Source organism: Heterodontus francisci, chromosome 8 (genome assembly GCF_036365525.1).
Source record: "Heterodontus francisci isolate sHetFra1 chromosome 8, sHetFra1.hap1, whole genome shotgun sequence".
Classification (NCBI taxonomy): Eukaryota; Metazoa; Chordata; class Chondrichthyes; order Heterodontiformes; family Heterodontidae; genus Heterodontus; species Heterodontus francisci.
The window spans coordinates 99,587,601-99,609,032 of record NC_090378.1 but is presented as its reverse complement, the minus strand read 5'-3'; the positions used below and the strand labels follow the sequence as shown (position 1 = coordinate 99,609,032).

The following is a 21,432-nucleotide window of genomic DNA, read 5'->3' as shown; positions in this document are numbered from 1 at the left end:
TATAATGGTAACCACCTATGTAAACTTGCCACATTGTAATTATATCATTCCACCCATGATCCGTTTCCCTTATTATTGAACACTTAATTTATACTGAGAAAGTTTGACAAGAAGCACAGAGATCTCAATTTTTAATACATTATTGATATTACATAGAAATAAAGTGATATTGAATACAATGCACTATTTGGGCCACAACTGGAGTAGTGTGCGTAATTTTGGGCACCCCATTAGAGAAGGGATTTTGGAGCTATCGAAATGGTGCAAAAATGAATGGGAACAAGAGTAACTAAATACAGTTACATTGACATAATTGGAAAAATTAGCACTGTATTCACAGGAACAAAGAAAAAGTTGGGGGGAAATCTAAAAATAATGTTCAGAAAAAACATTTGAGATGTGAAATAATTCCATGGATCGGTGAATCAGTATCAAGACTGAACAAACTTCAGAACAGCACTAAAATATTACTATGCAAAAGTTATGAGAGTATGGAATGTATTACCACTAGTAGCTATTGAAACAAAGCCAAATCAAACCCCAGTCCAGAGACCTGAGTACATAATCCAAGCTGACATTTCAGCACAACTCTGAAGGAGTACTGCATGGAGGGCAGTGCCATCTTTCGGATGAGATGTTCAACCCCGTCTGCCCTTTCAGGTGGATATAAAAGATCCCATAGCACTATTTCCAAGAACAACAGAGGCGTTCTTCCTGGTGTCCTGGCCAACATCTATCCCTCAACAAACTTCACTATAACAGATGATCAGATCATTATCACACTGCCATTTCTAAGAGCTTGCTGTGAGCAAACTGGCTGCTACATTTCCTATATTACAATAGTAACTATACTTCAAAAATTATATCATTGGCTGTCAAGTGTTTTGGGGCATCCTGCGGTTGTAAAAGGTGATATATAAATGCAAGTTTTTTCTTTTTTTTAATACAATATGAGACTAGCACAGACATGACGGGCCAAATGATATCTTAATGTGGTTAAATGTCTATTGTTAGCATGTTACTGTGATAAATGGAGTACATTATTCTGAAATATTCATTATAAAATAAAAATACCAACGGACTTCAGGCTGCATAGATTCATGGAAATGCAGGATTGAAAGATTCATGTGGTCTCATCCATTTGTGTTTTTAATAAGCACATGCACTCAAATTTCACCTCTGGTCAGGCAACTTCCATTCCATTACAGTTTTATCAAAACTGCTTTATTGCCAATTCCAAGTAGAGACGTGGGAGACTCAGCCATTAGGCTGGTGGTGGCCTCACCTTACTTTTTAAAGAGAATGTTACTTTTTCTCCTCCTTTATACCCTCCATACTATATAAAACCATCTTTCAAAAAAGCATCATAAGTGGCAATTTAACAGGAAAGAATAAATCAGTCAAACTCGGTTTGAAAGCTTACTGAAGGACCTCACAGCAAAGAAAACAAATAAAATGTAAGATATATATACAACAGTTGTGCCAATACTAATTCACAAACATCACAAAGTACAGAATCACTTGGACAATGTGATCCTCTCCTTTCTCGAAACCATGTACGCTTTGCAGTACGCAAACTAACAGTCATAATTTCTTCATGTCTGGAATTGCTTTCCATTAGATTTGCTTTAACAGATCCGTTGCAAATTTGGTTATCTGCCAATGATTCAGTCATGATTCAGCTAATAATCATCACCATCTGCATTTCTGAAGTAGATATTCTATGCTCCACTGTAGACAGATATTAATCTTGATTCTCTAGTTACAGCAGTCAAATACTTAAAGGAACACAAAGAAGAGTAGGCATTCAGCTTCTTGAGTCTGCGCCATCATTCAATTCCATTTACCTGTCTTTGCTCCATAACCCTCGATAGCCCTGCATAACAAAAACAGGCCAGATTTTGCTGATGGGAGCAGTTTGTGGCATGCCCCGTTAGTTAGACTTACAATTGCACATTTAGATTTTAAAGTTCTTTGCCCACAAAGTTGCTGGAAGTGCAAGCTGAAAATAGCATGGCGAGGGCAACAGGTTTCTGGGATCTTGGTAAACAATGGGACAAACAATGTGACTCCTTAACCAATGAAAGTGAAGAATTGAGAAATAAACAGAGGAAGGGCAGAGGAGGAGGGTGAATTAGAGTGGGTGAATTCAATGTCAAATCAGGTACAGAAAGAAAGGGAAAGAATGGAATGAGAGAAAAAAGAGACAAAGAAAAAGAAATCATTTAAAAATTTAACATTTTAAAAATGTCCTAAAACAATTCACAAGCTGAAGGAACGAAACGTTTCACTTAGAAATGTTTTACTTTCTGGGCAAGAGAGGCTAATTGGCAGTCATGAACAATTACAACAGTAACAGTGTTAAGTAACCTTTTACCAATTGCAGGATTTAACTTTCTGTGGTGAGGTTAATGGACAACTAATGTACAAATGCAGCAACTTCATGAAAATCATGGGGAGGTTAAGCAAGAGATGTTGTTTTTGCAAAGCTAATGGCAGGGCGGTACAAAACCACCAGAAATTTGTGGCGATTCACAATTCATGGGTTAATTCTTCCTTGCTACCTATAAGTTGCTGGCCAATTTGCATATTGATCAAACACCGTTACATATTCAAAAAAATCTGGCCCAGTCTATTTGTTTTGAAAGCTCCAATCATGCTAGTATCCATAGCCTTTTCGGGGACAGAATTCCCAATTTCTCGACCTTTCGTTCGAAAAAATGCTTCTTGATATCATCCCTAAATGGCCTTGCTCTAACTTTAAGGTTATGCCCTCCTTTTCTTGATACCCCCACCAGAGGAAATAAGTTTCTCCGTATCTACCCTATCAAACCCTTGAACATTTTAAATACCTCTGAACTTTCTACATGCAAAGGATTACAAGTTTATACACCCGTCCCCATAATTTAATTCTCGAAGCCCAATATCATTCTGCTGAATGTGTGCTTTATCCCAACCAAAGCTTAATATATCCTTCCTAAGGTGTGCTGCCCGAAACTGAACTGAGGGAAAGATGGAATCTGTCCAACACACTAAATAACTGAAGAATAACTTAACAGTTACACAAACTAAAATATAGAAGAAATTTTATAAAAGATCCAACGACACTCAAGAAGCTCGACACCATCCAGGACAAAGCAGCCTGCTTGATTGGCACCCCATTCACAAACATTCACTCCCTCCACCGCCGGCGCACAGTGCCAACTGTGTACACCAACTACAAGATACACTGTAGCAATGTACCTAGGCTCCTTATTCAGCACCTTCCAAACCTGCGACCTCTACCACCTAGAAGGACAAGGGAGCAGACGCATGGGAACACCACCACCTGCAAGCTCCCCTTCAAGTCACACACCATCCTGACTGAGAACTATATCGTCGTTCACGGTCACTGGATCAAAATCCTGGAACTCCCTTCCTAACAGCACTGTGGATGTACCAACGCCACATGGACTACAGCGGTTCAAAAAGGTAGCTCACCACCACATTCTCAGGGGCAATTAGATACGGGCAATAAATGCTGGCCTAGCCAGTGATGCCTACATCCCATGAATGAATTAAAAAAAACTCTGGGCAAGACATAACATAGCAAATCCTTGTGTGCATTGGAATCTACAAATTCCAAAAATGTGATATCTTCCCGTTCCACATTTTCTTTACGACTGCAGCCATTTTTAAAAAAAAGCTTTGTTGAGTAGTTTTCAAAAAGCTCAGATGAAGAAGTGAGGACTTCAAACCAGAAAACTAAACAAACACAGATTTACAGTTTATTCATCTAACCCTGCATTTAGAAAACATTTTATGATTCTTAAGTGCTGGAGTATTTATTTTAATGAAAAGCAATCCTCTTTAAGCTTTGAAAATGTTTTTGCTCTTGACACCAAAGGAAAAGGCAAGTTACTTTGCATATACTTTGCAGCATTCAAATTCAATTCAGCTTTATAATATGCAACATTAGACAACATTATAAAAAGACTGCACATGATAAAAAGCATATTTGTAATGCTACAGGAAACTCATTTTTGATGTATAGGACACACACCAGAATCCAGACCAGGAAGAGTTAATGGTGAGTAGCATTTTGCTTCTCTGCTCCAGTATTGGCAACCATGCCTTCAGCTGTCTAGGCCCCAAGCTCTGGAATCCCCTCCTGAAACTTCTCCATCCTTCTAACTTTTTTGCCTCCTTTAAGATGTTCCTAAAAACCTCTCTCTTTGACCGATATCTGTCCTAACATCTCATGTGCTTCAGTGCTAACTATGGTTTGATTACGCTGTGAAGTCCCTTGAGAGGTTTTACTATGCTAAAGGCACTATATCCATGCAAGTTGTTGTAAAGATTTTCAAGTAGTCAAATTTAACTAGTTATCACTTAACAATAGGAAGTAAAAGATGAAGTAATCTGAAGTCATGCATCTGAACAACAGTGTCAATGTGGAATTGGCAAAGATCAGCAGGAGATGATTATGTACTGAATGGTAACGCTGTTAATGATCTTAAGAACAAATAACTGAGAATGAAATCTATAGAACAATAAATAGATAAACATACTTGAAACTGGGCTGACAGTACACCATGAGAGTTTAAAGGACAGATAAAGCAAACTTGAGACTGGGACTGATAACACCACTCAACATTCTACAAGTTAAAAAAAGGTCCACAAACCCTCATTGGGCAACTTCGCTCTAAATTATACAGGAGCTTATTTTAAACTACTGCATTCCCCCTGGGCAATGCAACTACTTAAATAGAAGGGGCACAACAGCTTTACTGTTCAACACATGATTTATTCATATGTACCACAGAACAGTGTTTGTTAACATGCCGGACCTACACATTTTTAGATCAGTGAAACGTGCCAAGGGTTTTAACATTTCGTTACCACAATTGCATATTTAAGTTCATGAAGTTGAATCTTCTCAAATTAGCATTCATAAAAAGAAATAGATTGCTGGGGAGGGGGTGGGGGGGGGGGGGGGGAGTGTCAAATTATACATAATTTACTGCAGTAAGCAGGAGCTGAATCTTTCAATGCATAATTTAATTCCTGAAAATATTCTAATTTTTGTTTTCAAAAGTCACTTTTCACAGCCTTAGCTGCCAATAGAGTAGTACTAACTTTGTCTTACTGTGATCATGAATAAAGAGTGAAGTAAAGTGAAAGGGTGGCAGTATTGATTAAGGAGAGCATTGTAGTGCTTGAGAAAAAGGATGCCCCAGAGGGGTTGAGGACAGAATCAATTTGCCTAGAGCTAAGGAACAAAAAAGGTGTGGTTACATTGCTCGGTGTTGTCTATAGGCTACCAACTAGTGGGAAGGATGTGGAGGAACAAATTTGCAAGGAAATTACAGAGAGGTGCAAAAATTATAGGTTAGTTATAATGGGAGACTTTAATTATCCAAACATAGACTGGGATAGTAGAAGTGTAAAGGGAAGTGAGGGGCAAGAGTTCTTACAGCGTGTTCAGGAAAATTTTCTACAGCAGTATGTTTCCAGTCCAAAGAGAAAGGAGGCACTGCTAGACCTGATTCTTGGGAATGAGGTGGGCCAAGTGGATCAAGTGACATGAGGAGAGCATTTAGGGGTCAGTGAGCATTGTATCATAAGGTTTAGGTTGACAATGGAAAAGGACAAAGAACAATCCACAGTAAGAAAATTAACTGAAGGAAAGCTAACCTCAATGGGGTAAGAACAGATCTGGGGCAAATAAACTGGAGTCAAGGGTTGGCAGGAAAATCAGTAGCTGAACCAATGGGCTACCTTCAAAGAAGAGATAGTTCGGGCACAGTCAAGTTATGTTCCCTGGAAGGGGAAAGGTAGGGTAAATAAATCCACAGCCCTTTGGATGACAAAAGGCAATGACCATCTCCAACAAGAGAGAATCTAACGAACTCCTCTTGACATTCAATGGCATTACCATCGCTGAATCTGCCACTATCAACATCCTAGGGGCTACCACTGACCAGAAACTGAACCAGAGTAGCCATATAAATACCGTGGCTACAAGAGCAGGTCAGAGGCTAGGAATCCTGTGGCGAGTGACTCATCTCCTGACTCCCCAAAGCCTGTCCACCATCTACAAGGCACAAGTCAGGAGTGTGATGGAATACTCTCCACTTGCCTGGATGGGTGCAGCTCCAACAACACTCAAGAAGCTCGACACCATCCAGGACAAAGCAGCCCGCTTGATTGGCGGCCCGTTCACAAACATTCACTCCTTCCACCACCAACGCACAGTGGCAGCAGTATTTACCATCGACAAGATGCACTGCAGCAATGCACCAACGCTCCTTAGACAGCACCTTCCAAACCCACGACCTCGACCAACTAGAAGGACAAGGGCAGCAAATGCATGGGAACACCATCGCCTGCAAGTTTCCCTCCAAGTCACACACCATCCTGACTTGGAACTATATCGCCTTTCCTTCACTGTCGCTGGGTCAAAATCCTGGAACTCCCTTCCTAACAGCACTGTGTGTATACCTACCTCACATGGACTGCAGCAGTTCAAGAAGGCAGCTCACCACCACCTTCTCAAGGGCAATTATGGATGGGCAATAAATGCTGTCCTAGCCAGCGACGCCCACATCCCACGAATGAATAAAAACAGGTAGAGATTAAGATAAAGAAGAAAAGGTGTGCTTATGACAGATGTCAGATAGAAAATATTACTGAGAACCAGGTTTAAATATAGAAGGTCCAGAAGGGAAGTGAAAAAGCAAATAAGAGAAGCCAAGATAGAGCATGAAAACAGACCGACAGCTAACAATAAAGGGAATCCCAAAGTTTTCTAGAGACATATAAATAGTAAAAAAGAGTTGTGCCGATTAGGGACCATAAAGGAGATCTATGCATGGAGGCAGAGGACATGGCTGAGTATTAAATGAATACTTTGCATCTGTCTTTACCAAGGAGGAAGATGCAACCCAGGCAAGGTGAAAGAGGAGGTAATTCAGACACTAGAAGGGTTTAAAATTGCTGAGTATGTATTAGATAGGCTGTCAGTACTTCAAGTGGATAAGGCACCAGGACCGGATGAGATGCATCCAAGGATGCAGAGGGTGGAAATCACAAAGGCACAGAGTACAAAAGCAATAATTTTTCAGTCTTCCTTAGACTCGGGGGTGATGCCAGAGGACTGGAGAATTGCAAATGTTACACCTTTGTTCAAAACAGGGTGTAATGATAAGTCCAGCAACTACAGGCCAGTCAGTTTAACTTCTGTGGTGGGGAAACTTCTGGAAAGAATAATTCAGGATAAAATTAATAGTCACATGAACAAATGCGGTCTAATTAAGGAAAGCCAGCATGGATTTCTTAAGGGAAAATCATGCTTAACTAACTTGCTGGAGTTTTTTGAGGTGGTAACAGAGAGGATTAATGAGGGTAATGCGATGTACATGGACTTTCAAAAGGCATTTGAGACAGTGTCACACAACAGACTTATGAGCAAAGTTATAGCTCATGGAATAAAAGGGACGGTAGCAACACGGATACAGAACTGGCCGAGTGACAGGAAACAAAGAGTAGTAGTTCAAAGATGCACAGATTTAAGGTGATTGATAGAAGGATTGGAGGGGACATGAGGAAATCTATTTTCACGCAGAGTGTGGTGGGTGTCTGGAATTCACTGTCCAGATCAGTGGTGGAGGCAGAAACCTTCAACTCATTTAGAAAGGTACCAGGACCTGCACCTGAAGTGCTGTAACCTACAAGGCTATGGACCAGGTGCTTGAAGGTGGGATTAGATTGGACAGCTAGTTTTTCAGCCAGCGCAGACACAATGGGCTGAATCGCCTCTTTCTGTGCCATAACTTTTCTATGGTTCGATGTTTTTCGGGCTGGAGGAAGGTTTGTAGTGGAGTTCCCCAGGGATCAGTGTTGGGACCCTTGCTTTTCCTGATATATATTAAATGACTTAGACCTTGGTGTACAGGGCACAATTTCAAAGTCTGCAGACGATACGAAACTTGAAAGCATTGTGAACTGTGAGGACGGTAATGTAGAACTTCAAAAAGACAGACAAATTGGTGGAATGGGCAGACAGGTGGCAGATTAGGTTCAATGCAGAGAAATGTGAAGTGATTCATTTTGGTAGGAAGAACATGCAGAGACAATATAAAATAAAGGGTACAATTATAAAGGGGGCGCAGGAGCAAAGGGACTTGGGTGTATATGTGCATAAGTCATTAAAGGTGGCAGGACTGGTTGAGAGAGCAGTTAACAAACCATACAGTATCTGAGGCTTTATTAACAGAGGCATAAAGTACGAGAGCAAGAAAGTTATGTTGAACTTATACAAGACACTAGTTCAGCCTCAGCTGGGGTGCCGCACTTTAGCAAAGATGCGAGGGCATTGGAGAGAGTACAGAAAAGATTCACGAAAATGATACCAGGGATGAAGAACTTCAGTTATGAAGATAGATGGGAGAAGTTAGGTCTGTTTTCCCTGGAGAAGAGAAAGCTGAGACGTGATTTGATAGAAGTATTCAAAATCATGAGGGGTCTGGGCAGAGTAGATAGGGAGAAACTGTTCCCACTCATGAAAGGATAGAGAACTAGATGGCACAGATTTCAAGTAATTGGTAAGAGAAGCAAAAGCTGACATGAGGAAAAACCTTTTCACACAGCGAGTGGTTACGGTCTGGAACATACTGCCTGAGAGTGTGGTGGAGGCAGGTTCAATTGAAGCATTCAAAGGGGAATTAGACTGTTATATGAAAAGGAAGAACGTGCAGGGTTACGGAGAGAAGGCAGGGGAATGGCACTAAGTGAATTTCTCTTTTGCAGAGACGGTGCAGATACGATGGGCTGAATGGCCTCCTTCTGCGCTGTAACAATTCTGTGATTCTGTATGCCAACTAAAAGACAAGGCTACTGCCAGGCCAACAGCCTCCAGTCTAACTCAAGCATTCCCCACTCCTGTACCTCATGCAGCTGAAATGATTTTAGGAGGACTTTCTGGCACTCAGCTTTTCATCCCAGCAGTAAACATGCCCTTGGTTTTAAAACTTTTCAAAATTATACTTGTGCTGACATGCAGCGCACAGGCACAGCAGTTGGTGCAGTTTATTCATTTATTTTTAAAAAGTGATTTCCATGAATAGACAGAGCAGCCACAGAACCCTAAAAATGCTTCATCTCTGGTGGAAGTGAGAGTGTTTAAGGGAGAATGAAAGGTAGTCAAGTCAGGCTGCATTATCTACCTGGTGGTGTCTTGCACATCAGAGTGGGAAATCCTTTTATGGGAGCCACAACATCAGCTCAGAACACACTGCAGCTGTTCCTTACAGGGGCACTTTGTGAACGACTAGACAAATTGGCAAGTCATGGAATCGGGTTTTGGCAACAATAATTTAATGCAATAATCCCAAGTGCCAGAAATCATGAACAAACTACTGTATTTAAATCCTTTGGCAAATGTTCATGCTAACATACTAACCAACTATGGAGGCACCAGTCTGTTTAGACATCGGCAAGCCCCTTCATGAACAGTGCCAAAGGGCATATTGTAAAAGCAGCAGCAGCACACTTAGTGTGCTGTGTTTAAAATTTCATTTAACACCTTAACCCTTTTTATGTTGAGGCTCAGGATTGTTACTATATTGCCTTTTCTTTTGTATGCGGTAGCTGATTTGCACAAAGCAAGCTCTCACAAACAGCAATGAAATCTACTTGAGGAATAAACTTTGGCTCAGACACTGGTGAGAACTTCCGTGCTCTTCTTCGAGTAATGCCAAGGGGTCTTTAACGTTCACTTGAGAGGGGCAGACAGCACCTGGATTTCTCATCCACAAAATGACGCATCCTGCAGTGCAGTCCTCCCTTAGCAATGCACTAAATAAAAATGTACTTATACATTATAGCTTCAAATAGGGTCTCCCAGCTCAGTCTCCAAGTCTGGTGGACTTGTGCTCTACAGCAACTCCCATCCCTACCCGAGACTAACCGTAATGAAACAGGTGACTTGTAGAGTGCCCCATGGTGCCCTGAGCTGCCCTTCCATCCTTCCAATGTCACTACCCACACACCCACTTTCCTCCTGGTTTTGCAGTGAGAGAACAATGCCACCATGCCTGAGAACAGGCTTTTAAGTTGCATTTAATGCCTTGACCATTGGAATGTGTGTGTGTTTAGTAATACTAAGGTATTTCTAGCTAGTTCCCAGGTCACAGGCACAAATATATCCCACAGTGCACCTCCTCCCATTGACCCCAACCCTTGCTTTTACCATGCCAGTGTTCCCATATTCCGAGACCACCTTCACACCATTGCCAGAACCCAGGCATCACTTCCACATTCCCAACCAACCACTGAGGACTCCTAAACATCAGGATCCTATCCCACTACTCCATCAACAAAGTATCCTCCTCCCAACTACTCCAACACCCCTCTTCTCACCCTACCGTGACCATCCACTACCTTCTATATCCCTGCACCACCCTTCGAACACGAATAACATGTCACTCATCCTCCATCAACTACTTTGATACATCTCCTATCTATGTTGAACTTGCAGCATCTTCCCATCAGTTTCCTCTTTATTCTGAACTTTAACAGGCAAGATATTAACACTAAATACATTAGCAAAACAAAAATAATCAAGAATTTGAATGCACAAAGATACAACTAACAATTCCACAATACTCTAATAAAAATCATAAATCAGTAATCCAAATAAATTCTACATTACATTGCATAGAACAGCGAATCCTTCAATTCACTGTAAGCAACACTTCAGCAATCTGCTAGTATTTACTTACTTAGTCAAAGCTTTTCTATTTCTTTTGCTCAATTCTTTTATGTTTCCACTAACCTTTAAGGCAGTGCAATCCAGAGAACAACTTGCTGCTTAAAAAAAAATTCTCATCCCCTCTCTGGCTGTTTTGCCAATTATGTTAAGTCTGTCTCCTCTGGTTACCGATCCCATTGCCAGTGGAAGGAGATTCGCCTTATTTAGTCTATCAAGGTCTGCCATCATTTTGAATGCCTCTATTAAATCTTCTGTTAACCCTCTCTGTTCTTAGGAGAACAACCCAGCTTCTTTCGTCATTCCACAATAGAAGCATCCTTCCCAAAATGTAGTGCTAAGAATTGCCTAACTAGTAATTTATTAAGGTTTAGCACAACTTCCATTGCTTTTGTACTCTGTGCCTCTGTTTATAAAGCTAGGGATCCTGTATGCTTTTTAAAAAAAAAACAGCCTTCCCAACTTTCCTATCACCTTCAAAGATTTGTGTATCTGAACCCCCAAGTCTCACTGCTCCTGGACCTCCTTTAGAATTGTACCACACTCACGCTTCCTTCTCAAAATAAGGGATGGAAAATTTGGAAGCAGAGCTAGTAAATTTCAGTAGGGTGGTGGCTGGCCACACTGAAAGACCTTGCAGAGAACACATCTTGACAAGCAGGTCACTCCTATCAGTCTCAGCAACCTGTGCTTTTGTATAGAAGAGTTAAAACTACCAATTACCAACCCTGCCTGGCATTGCCCTTCTTCCAGGTTGAATATAGGAGAGGAAAAGCTTTAAAAAAAAAAGCTCAACTGCAATCCTGACCTAACATTTACATAATTATGCCAGTACAGGAAGCTCAGCTGTGATGTCGTCCCCACACCACTCGTTGGGATTACTTATAAAGAATGGTTACCTGGGAGAAGTACCAAAGTGCAACTGATGAAGGCAGAACTGTGGTCCAGCAAAAATTCTGTCTTCAAGAGAGATGGGGAGGGCGAGGGGAAGAAGCCAAACAAAGGCATTTACACAGAGCGATAAAAGAGCTACGAGAGCCTCTCGAGCCTGTTCTTCGTTGTAAAAATCAATATAAGAGAATAAAACTCACATTTGTACAGTGCCTTCCATGACCTCAGGACGTTCCAAAGTGTTTTACAGTCAATAAAGTACTTCTGTGCTGTTATTGTTGTAATTTAGGGAATGTTACAATGTGCTCTTCCAGTAGAGTTCCCATACAGGTTTTCAAACTCCAATCTCGAGCCTGAGGACACGGAGGCTAATTATAGCATTCACAGTGTTGCTCAACCTGGAACAAAGGAACAGAAATAGGCCATTCAGCCCATCGAGCCTGTACCCCAATTCAATTAAAATCATATCTGATCGGCATCACAACTCTATCTACCCGTCTTGGTTCCATAACCCTTAATACCCTTGTCTAACAGAAATCTATCCATTTTCCCTTTCAAGTTCAATTTCAGGCCTTGACAAGGGTAGAGAAGAGGTGTGTTAGAATGGTGCCAAGGATGAAGGACTTCAGTTACGTGATAGGGAAGTTGGGGTTTGAGCAGAAAAAAATCAAGAGATTTATCGAGATGTTCAAAATCATGAGTAAATAAGAAAAATCTGTTTCTAGTGGCAGAACCGTCAGTAACTTGAGAACGCAGATTTTTATCACAAAAGAACCAGAAGCCACATGAAGAAACTTTTTTTTTTACACACAGCAAATTGTGATCTGGAATGCACTGCCTAGAACTGGAAGCAGTTTCAACAGTAACATTCAAATTGGATAAATACTTTAAGGTAAAACATTTACAGAGCTATGGGGAAAAGAGCAGGGAAGTGAGATTAATTGGATAGTCCTACCAAAGACCATAGGTACAGTGGGCCAAATGGACTCCTTCTATGCTGTACCATCCTATATTTCTAAGTATTTATCTAATTTCCTTTCGAAAAATATTGAATCTGCTTCTACCACCTGTTCTATAAACTTTTTTTTTTACAAAAGTAACCACCTATGTTTCACATAGAATAAACTAACATGGGAAACAGCATACCACAAAATAAACCACTGAGCAAAATCAACTCTGAATTCCCAGAAACTACAAATCCAACGTTCTTCCATCTCTAATTCAAATGCTGGGGTTTGTTCAACTTATCCATACAGTCTACTCTTGCTAATTATTTTTTTTACATTTTTTTTTATTTAGAGATACAGCACTGAAACAGGCCCTTCGGCCCACCGAGTCTGTGCCGACCATCAACCACCTATTTATACTAATCCTACATTAATCCCATTACCCTCTCACATCCCCAACTTCCCTCAATTCCCCTACCACCTACCTATACTAGGGGCAATTTATAATGGCCAATTTACCTATCAACCTGCAAGTCTTCGGCTGTGGCAGGAAACCGGAGTACCCGGCGAAAACCCACGCGGTCACAGGGAGAAGTTGCAAAGTCTGCACAGGCAGTACCCAGGTCGCTGGAGCTGTGAGGCTGCGGTGCTAACCACTGCGCATTTTGCACAAAAAATGAATGACCCAGTAATTCATATTAAGCTATTTAAATAAATCAGAATGGGGTGTTTTGTTCCTCAAAAGAAATCTGAATTGAAAGATAATTCTAAGTGAATTTGAATGAATTCTGTGGAATCTTTTAGATATAAATTATGCAGCATTAATAGAAGACCAAATGAACATATAATAACTGGGTTTGACACTGGGTGAAGAGAGTGATGGCCTAATTTACATGGCTTGTGCCCTTTTATAAACTTGTCAGCAGTCAGGGAGGGAACTGCATGGACCAACAACTGCTGCATCAGACAGACATGAATAAGCAAAGGCTAGGGCGTCAAAAAGCACACATTTTCTGAATAAGCCATAAAGAGCAACAGCAGCATCTGTATCTACCACATCACGACTGACTTAAAACTGAAGTGATTGCTCGATAAACTCCCAATGAGAACACTGCAACTGTGTATTACTCATTGAGAATGTCATGGAGGACAGAAAGAGGTCAAGAAGGAAAAGCAGAAATGTTGCACCACAGTTACAGTTAGAAGATATCATTTGTGACTTTTATTAGAACTGTAATGCATTTGAGGGGGGGGCGGGGGGGAAGGGGAAAGAGGCGCACGGCAGGAACCGAATGACAGGTTCAAATGTGATCGGTGGGGAAAATGGGCACAAATTTGTGATGCAGGAATATGTAAAAAGCCTTTTGGAGAGTGAAGGTATTTTGGAGATGGAGTTGTAATTTGTATGGACTGAGGGACCAAGGCAAGGGTTTTTTGGAGGAAGAAAGTGATGATGACAGTTTTGAAAGCGAGGGGGACAGTACCGGAGGAGAGGGAATTATTTACATTACTGGATGAGTAATCCAGATGCCTGGACTAATAATCCAGAAAATTTGAATTCAACAGCTCCCAGGCGATCCTTGGCCAAGGTGTGATCATCACACAGCCAAGTCTCAACCAAAGCCACACTGTCACTGTAACTGTCAACACTAAGGTAATGGATGGCACTGTCCTCATTTGTGAGTAGAAGGAGTTTCTGGATGGACACAAAGAGTGGGAAGGTGACTGGTGATCTGACAACGGAATCCAGTTGGACAGTGGTGAGTGGGCTGAATGGGACAAGAAAGAGGTTGATAAGATTTTATCCCAATGGCATACTGAAATAAGATTTGGAAGGAACACCTTGGGGTTGCTGCTTGTAAGGAAACAGCAACAGATGCCTCAATGGATGCAATGGAGAATGCAGAAAGAGACGACACAGAGGCTATCATAGGCTTACACAAAAGTAGTCTCTGTGATAGGAAAGTAAGAAGCCAGATTAGTAGTAATGAAGGGAAGGTGGAAATAGAGGAGGAGGGGCAGAAATTAATAGTGGCATGGCTGTGATAGGAAGAGGAGAGAACAGCCCAAGAGAGAAAAAATGGGTTAGAAATGATGGGCTCAGGTTAAGAGCAGTAGCTAAAACGTGCATGCAAATGGTCAAAGACAATTTAGTTAGTCAGAGATTAGACAAGACATGTCACGGTCATCAATAGAGGGCAGGGGCGAGATAAGAATAAAACAGTTTAAAGTTATAGTTAAAGACAGAGGCCCTGTAATGGGAAGAAGTCGACTTCTAGACAGTGTGTAGTCAGTTTGAAGTGCTCATGAACCAATGTCCAGGTTTGGAGTAACCTGTGGCGAGGCAGTGGATCGTAACTGAAATAACTCAATTTCCAAGTGTTGCGGTGGTTCTGTCACACTTGGTGCTTTATGGCACTTGCATGATGTACACAGAGAAGTGGGCATTCTTTTGTGACTTTGCAATAAGTAAATGGAACTAAATGTTCACTGGAGCTGCATGACTCACTAAAAAGTAATAATATTTGACACTGTATTGGTCTTCTAAAATTATCACCATTATTAAGGGAATATTAAAAATAGCAGTTAGTCAAACGACATGAATGCAGTTTACATTGTCACAACAACAGTATTACGGTCACCCAGTTTTGACCACTACTAGTTTGAATGATTTTCTAACAGAAACCTGCTCTTCTGTCTGACCTAGGGTGATCCTCAACAGACGAGCTAGACGCTCAGTGCATCTCACATCTGATCAGTACATTTTCTGATGTGTACACAGGTTCCATTTTCTGATGATGGCAGGCAATTCTGAATCCAAGCTTTTGCTACCTGGTTTGGATGCAGACATTTAACCATCATTTTGCCAACTAACTGAAATATTCCATGACCTATTCTACAACAAGGTCTGATCTTTTTTATTAGACTTTTTTTTTTAAAGTTTCCTACGGTCACCACATGTGTTTCTCCTTACACATTTAATAAGAAAACTAGCTGTCTTACATACATGATAGTCAATAAGGGTAACTTGTGAATACAGGTTAAATGATTCACTTTGGCGCAAGGCCGCGTCATGACCCCTCTTGTTGAGAAAAGTAAGAGAGACATAATATCAAAACCCTCTCCATTCTTTCAAAAGGATACTTGCTCACCAATAATGAGAAAGCACCAATTATTTTTTCCTCCTACTCTTTAAGTGCCACCATGTCACAAGCAGAGACAAGTTGGGAAGCAAACTTCACGCTCTCAGTCCTCCATCAAAGTCCTCTCCTGCTGGCTGCCAAGACAGAAGCCCAGTGATAACAAGTAAGACTTCTGCCCCTCCCTACGTCCCCATAGGGACTGCAGCATACACCAGTGTTCTTTACTTCATGCACATTCTGAATAGATGAACTGACACTCCCTATGTCAGGCCATGTCAGCTGGCAGCATTCTCACCCCTGGAGTCAGAAGATTCCGGGTTCAAATCCTGCTCCAGAGACTTGAACATAAAATCTTAGGCTGATACCCCTGTGCAGTACTGCAACACACTCAGAGGTGCCATCTTGCAAATAAGATGATAATCTGAGGCCTGTGTCTGCCTCTCTGGGGCATAAAAAAGGAGGAGCAGTCGCCTCAGTTTTGTGGCCAGTATTATACCTCAACCAACAATCACAACGAGAGATTATCTGGGCATCATTACACTGCAGTTTGTGGGACCTTGCTGCTGTATGTAAATTTGCTGTGGGTTTCCTACATTACAATGACTACACTTCAAAAACAATTAATTGGATATAAAGCACTTTGAGGTGTCCGAAGGTTGTGAAAGGTGTTATATAAATGCAAGACATTCATTATCAGCCAATCATGTAAATAAATGGGGAAACAGTGCAGATAACCAATTTTGTTAACTTTCAACTTAATCAGCAGTCAATTAAAAGCTTTCTCTCATTTTCGGAAGACATATTTTACTGCGGCATAAAGAACTAAAATACTTGTCAAAATATTTTCAATTATCTTTAGAATTATTTTAGATAAACATTATCAGTCAAAACAGCTATTTTCCTTTGTGGTTTAAGGTTTGTTGTCAGAGAATATGCATTCCAATTGTTGGTTTACGATGTTTTAGTTCCTCAGATGGTTCAGTTGGTGGACTCACTGACTCATGCAACTTGCAGCTATGGAGACCAGCAAGGCCGAGTTTGATCCTTTGTTTGGAGCAAATTATCCAATTTAAGCTAGAGGGGGTGGGACAGAGAGAGAGAGAGAGAAGGGTGGGACAGAGAGAGAGAGAAGGGGTGGGACAGAGAGAGAGAGAGAGAGAGAGAGAGAGTGGTGGTGGGACAGAGAGAGAGAGAGAGAGTGGGACGGGAAGAGAGAGAAGGGTGGGACAGAGAGAGAGAGAAGGGGTGGGACAGAGAGAGAGAGAGAGAGAGAGAGAGAGAGAGGGAGGGGTGGGACAGAGAGAGAGAGAAGGGGTGGGACAGAGAGAGAGAGAGAGAGAGAGAGAGAGAGAGAGAGGGGGGTGGGTCAGAGAGAGAGAGAGACAGGGGGTGGGACAGAGAGAGAGAGAGGGGGGGGGACGAGAGAGAGAGAGGGGGGGGGACGAGAGAGAGAGAGGGGGGGGACGAGAGAGAGAGAGGGGGGGGGAACGAGAGAGAGAGAGAGGGGGGGACGAGAGAGAGAGAGAGGGGGGGGACGAGAGAGAGAGAGAGGGGGGGACGAGAGAGAGAGAGAGGGGGGGGACGAGAGAGAGAGAGAGGGGGGCACGAGAGAGAGAGGAGAGGGGGGGACGAGAGAGAGAGAGAGGGGGGGACGAGAGAGAGAGAGGGGGGGGGACGAGAGAGAGAGAGGGGGGGGGACGAGAGAGAGAGAGGGGTGGGACAGAGAGAGAGAGAAGGGGTGGGACAGAGAGAGAGAGAGAGAAGGGGTGGGACAGAGAGAGAGAGAGAGAGAGAGAGAGACAGGGGGTGGGACAGAGAGAGAGAGAGGGGGGGGGACGAGAGAGAGAGACAGGGGGTGGGACAGAGAGAGAGAGAGGGGGGGGGACGAGAGAGAGAGAGGGGGGGGGGGGACGAGAGAGAGAGGGGGGGGGGGGGACGAGAGAGAGAGAGAGGGGGGGGACGAGAGAGAGAGAGAGGGGGGGGACGAGCGAGAGAGGAGGGGGGGACGAGCGAGAGAGAGAGGGGGGGGACGAGCGAGAGAGAGAGGGGGGGGACGAGCGAGAGAGAGAGAGGGGGGGACGAGCGAGAGAGAGAGAGGGGGGACGAGCGAGAGAGAGAGAGGGTGGGACGAGCGAAGAGAGAGAGGGGGGGTCGAGCGAGAGAGAGAGAGGGGGGGACGAGCGAGAGAGAGAGAGGGGGGGACGAGCGAGAGAGAGAGAGGGGGGACGAGCGAGAGAGAGAGAGGGGGGGACGAGCGAGAGAGAGAGAGGGGGGGACGAGCGAGAGAGAGAGAGGGGGGACGAGCGAGAGAGAGAGAGGGGGGACGAGCGAGAGAGAGAGAGGGGGGGACGAGCGAGAGAGAGAGAGGGGGGGACGAGCGAGAGAGAGAGAGGGGGGGACGAGCGAGAGAGAGAGAGGGGGGGACGAGCGAGAGAGAGAGAGGGGGGGACGAGCGAGAGAGAGAGAGGGGGGACGAGCGAGAGAGAGAGAGGGGGGGACGAGCGAGAGAGAGAGAGGGGGGGACGAGCGAGAGAGAGAGAGGGGGGGACGAGCGAGAGAGAGAGAGGGGGGACGAGCGAGAGAGAGAGAGGGGGGACGAGCGAGGAGAGAGAGAGGGGGGGACGAGCGAGAGAGAGAGAGGGGGGGACGAGCGAGAGAGAGAGAGGGGGGGACGAGCGAGAGAGAGAGAGGGGGGACGAGCGAGAGAGAGAGAGGGGGGACGAGCGAGAGAGAGAGAGGGGGGACGAGCGAGAGAGAGAGAGGGGGGGACGAGCGAGAGAGAGAGAGGGGGGGACGAGCGAGAGAGAGAGAGGGGGGGACGAGCGAGAGAGAGAGAGGGGGGACGAGCGAGAGAGAGAGAGGGGGGGACGAGCGAGAGAGAGAGAGGGGGGGACGAGCGAGAGAGAGAGAGGGGGGGACGAGCGAGAGAGAGAGAGGGGGGGACGAGCGAGAGAGAGAGAGGGGGGGACGAGCGAGAGAGAGAGAGGGGGGGACGAGCGAGAGAGAGAGAGGGGGGACGAGCGAGAGAGAGAGAGGGGGGGACGAGCGAGAGAGAGAGAGGGGGGGACGAGCGAGAGAGAGAGAGGGGGGGACGAGCGAGAGAGAGAGAGGGGGGGACGAGCGAGAGAGAGAGAGGGGGGGACGAGCGAGAGAGAGAGAGGGGGGGACGAGCGAGAGAGAGAGAGGGGGGGACGAGCGAGAGAGAGAGAGGGGGGGACGAGCGAGAGAGAGAGAGGGGGGGACGAGCGAGAGAGAGAGAGGGGGGGACGAGCGAGAGAGAGAGAGGGGGGGACGAGCGAGAGAGAGAGAGGGGGGGACGAGCGAGAGAGAGAGAGGGGGGGACGAGCGAGAGAGAGAGAGGGGGGGACGAGCGAGAGAGAGAGAGGGGGGGACGAGCGAGAGAGAGAGAGGGGGGGACGAGCGAGAGAGAGAGAGGGGGGGACGAGCGAGAGAGAGAGAGGGGGGGACGAGCGAGAGAGAGAGAGGGGGGGACGAGCGAGAGAGAGAGAGGGGGGGACGAGCGAGAGAGAGAGAGGGGGGGACGAGCGAGAGAGAGAGAGGGGGGGACGAGCGAGAGAGAGAGAGGGGGGACGAGCGAGAGAGAGAGAGGGCGGGGACGAGCGAGAGAGAGAGAGGGGGGGACGAGCGAGAGAGAGAGAGGGGGGACGAGCGAGAGAGAGAGGGGGGGGACGAGCGAGAGAGAGAGAGGGGGGGACGAGCGAGAGAGAGAGAGGGGGGGACGAGCGAGAGAGAGAGAGGGGGGGACGAGCGAGAGAGAGAGAGGGGGGGACGAGCGAGAGAGAGAGAGGGGGGGACGAGCGAGAGAGAGAGAGGGGGGGACGAGCGAGAGAGAGAGAGGGGGGGACGAGCGAGAGAGAGAGAGGGGGGGACGAGCGAGAGAGAGAGAGGGGGGGACGAGCGAGAGAGAGAGAGGGGGGGACGAGCGAGAGAGAGAGAGGGGGGGACGAGCGAGAGAGAGAGAGGGGGGGACGAGCGAGAGAGAGAGAGGGGGGGACGAGCGAGAGAGAGAGAGGGGGGGACGAGCGAGAGAGAGAGAGGGGGGGACGAGCGAGAGAGAGAGAGGGGGGGACGAGCGAGAGAGAGAGAGGGGGGGACGAGCGAGAGAGAGAGAGGGGGGGACGAGCGAGAGAGAGAGAGGGGGGGACGAGCGAGAGAGAGAGAGGGGGGGACGAGCGAGAGAGAGAGAGGGGGGGACGAGCGAGAGAGAGAGAGGGGGGGACGAGCGAGAGAGAGAGAGGGGGGGACGAGCGAGAGAGAGAGAGGGGGGGACGAGCGAGAGAGAGAGAGGGGGGGACGAGCGAGAGAGAGAGAGGGGGGGACGAGCGAGAGAGAGAGAGGGGGGGACGAGCGAGAGAGAGAGAGGGGGGGACGAGCGAGAGAGAGAGAGGGGGGGACGAGCGAGAGAGAGAGAGGGGGGGACGAGCGAGAGAGAGAGAGGGGGGGACGAGCGAGAGAGAGAGAGGGGGGGACGAGCGAGAGAGAGAGAGGGGGGGACGAGCGAGAGAGAGAGAGGGGGGGACGAGCGAGAGAGAGAGAGGGGGGGACGAGCGAGACGAGAGAGGGGGGGACGAGCGAGAGAGAGAGAGGGGGGGACGAGCGAGAGAGAGAGAGGGGGGGACGAGCGAGAGAGAGAGAGGGGGGGACGAGCGAGAGAGAGAGAGGGGGGGACGAGCGAGAGAGAGAGAGGGGGGGACGAGCGAGAGAGAGAGAGGGGGGGACGAGCGAGAGAGAGAGAGGGGGGGACGAGCGAGAGAGAGAGAGGGGGGGACGAGCGAGAGAGAGAGAGGGGGGGACGAGCGAGAGAGAGAGAGGGGGGGACGAGCGAGAGAGAGAGAGGGGGGGACGAGCGAGAGAGAGAGAGGGGGGGACGAGCGAGAGAGAGAGAGGGGGGGACGAGCGAGAGAGAGAGAGGGGGGGACGAGCGAGAGAGAGAGAGGGGGGGACGAGCGAGAGAGAGAGAGGGGGGGACGAGCGAGAGAGAGAGAGGGGGGGACGAGCGAGAGAGAGAGAGGGGGGGACGAGCGAGAGAGAGAGAGGGGGGGACGAGCGAGAGAGAGAGAGGGGGGGGACGAGCGAGAGAGAGAGAGGGGGGGACGAGCGAGAGAGAGAGAGGGGGGGACGAGCGAGAGAGAGAGAGGGGGGGACGAGCGAGAGAGAGAGAGGGGGGGACGAGCGAGAGAGAGAGAGGGGGGGACGAGCGAGAGAGAGAGAGGGGGGGACGAGCGAGAGAGAGAGAGGGGGGGACGAGCGAGAGAGAGAGAGGGGGGGACGAGCGAGAGAGAGAGAGGGGGGGACGAGCGAGAGAGAGAGAGGGGGGGACGAGCGAGAGAGAGAGAGGGGGGGACGAGCGAGAGAGAGAGAGGGGGGGACGAGCGAGAGAGAGAGAGGGGGGGACGAGCGAGAGAGAGAGAGGGGGGGACGAGCGAGAGAGAGAGAGGGGGGGACGAGCGAGAGAGAGAGAGGGGGGGACGAGCGAGAGAGAGAGAGGGGGGGACGAGCGAGAGAGAGAGAGGGGGGGACGAGCGAGAGAGAGAGAGGGGGGGACGAGCGAGAGAGAGAGAGGGGGGGACGAGCGAGAGAGAGAGAGGGGGGGACGAGCGAGAGAGAGAGAGGGGGGGACGAGCGAGAGAGAGAGAGGGGGGGACGAGCGAGAGAGAGAGAGGGGGGGACGAGCGAGAGA

The 21,432-nt window shown here is 46.6% G+C and overlaps 1 protein-coding gene across 3 annotated transcripts in view; it reads right to left on the bottom strand.

Moving 5' to 3' along the window:
- LOC137372580 (uncharacterized protein C1orf21-like) overlaps nt 1-21,432 on the bottom strand; it is a 279,366-nt gene that overhangs the window by 229,839 nt on the left and 28,095 nt on the right. Inside the window, exon 2 of one of the 3 annotated variants that reach the window (XM_068036519.1) lies at nt 11,842-12,039. The exons of the other annotated variants lie outside the window; for them this stretch is intronic. The gene's annotated coding sequence lies outside the window, so the exon portion shown is untranslated. The remainder of the gene's footprint in view (nt 1-11,841; nt 12,040-21,432) is intronic. 3 annotated transcript variants of the gene reach the window in all.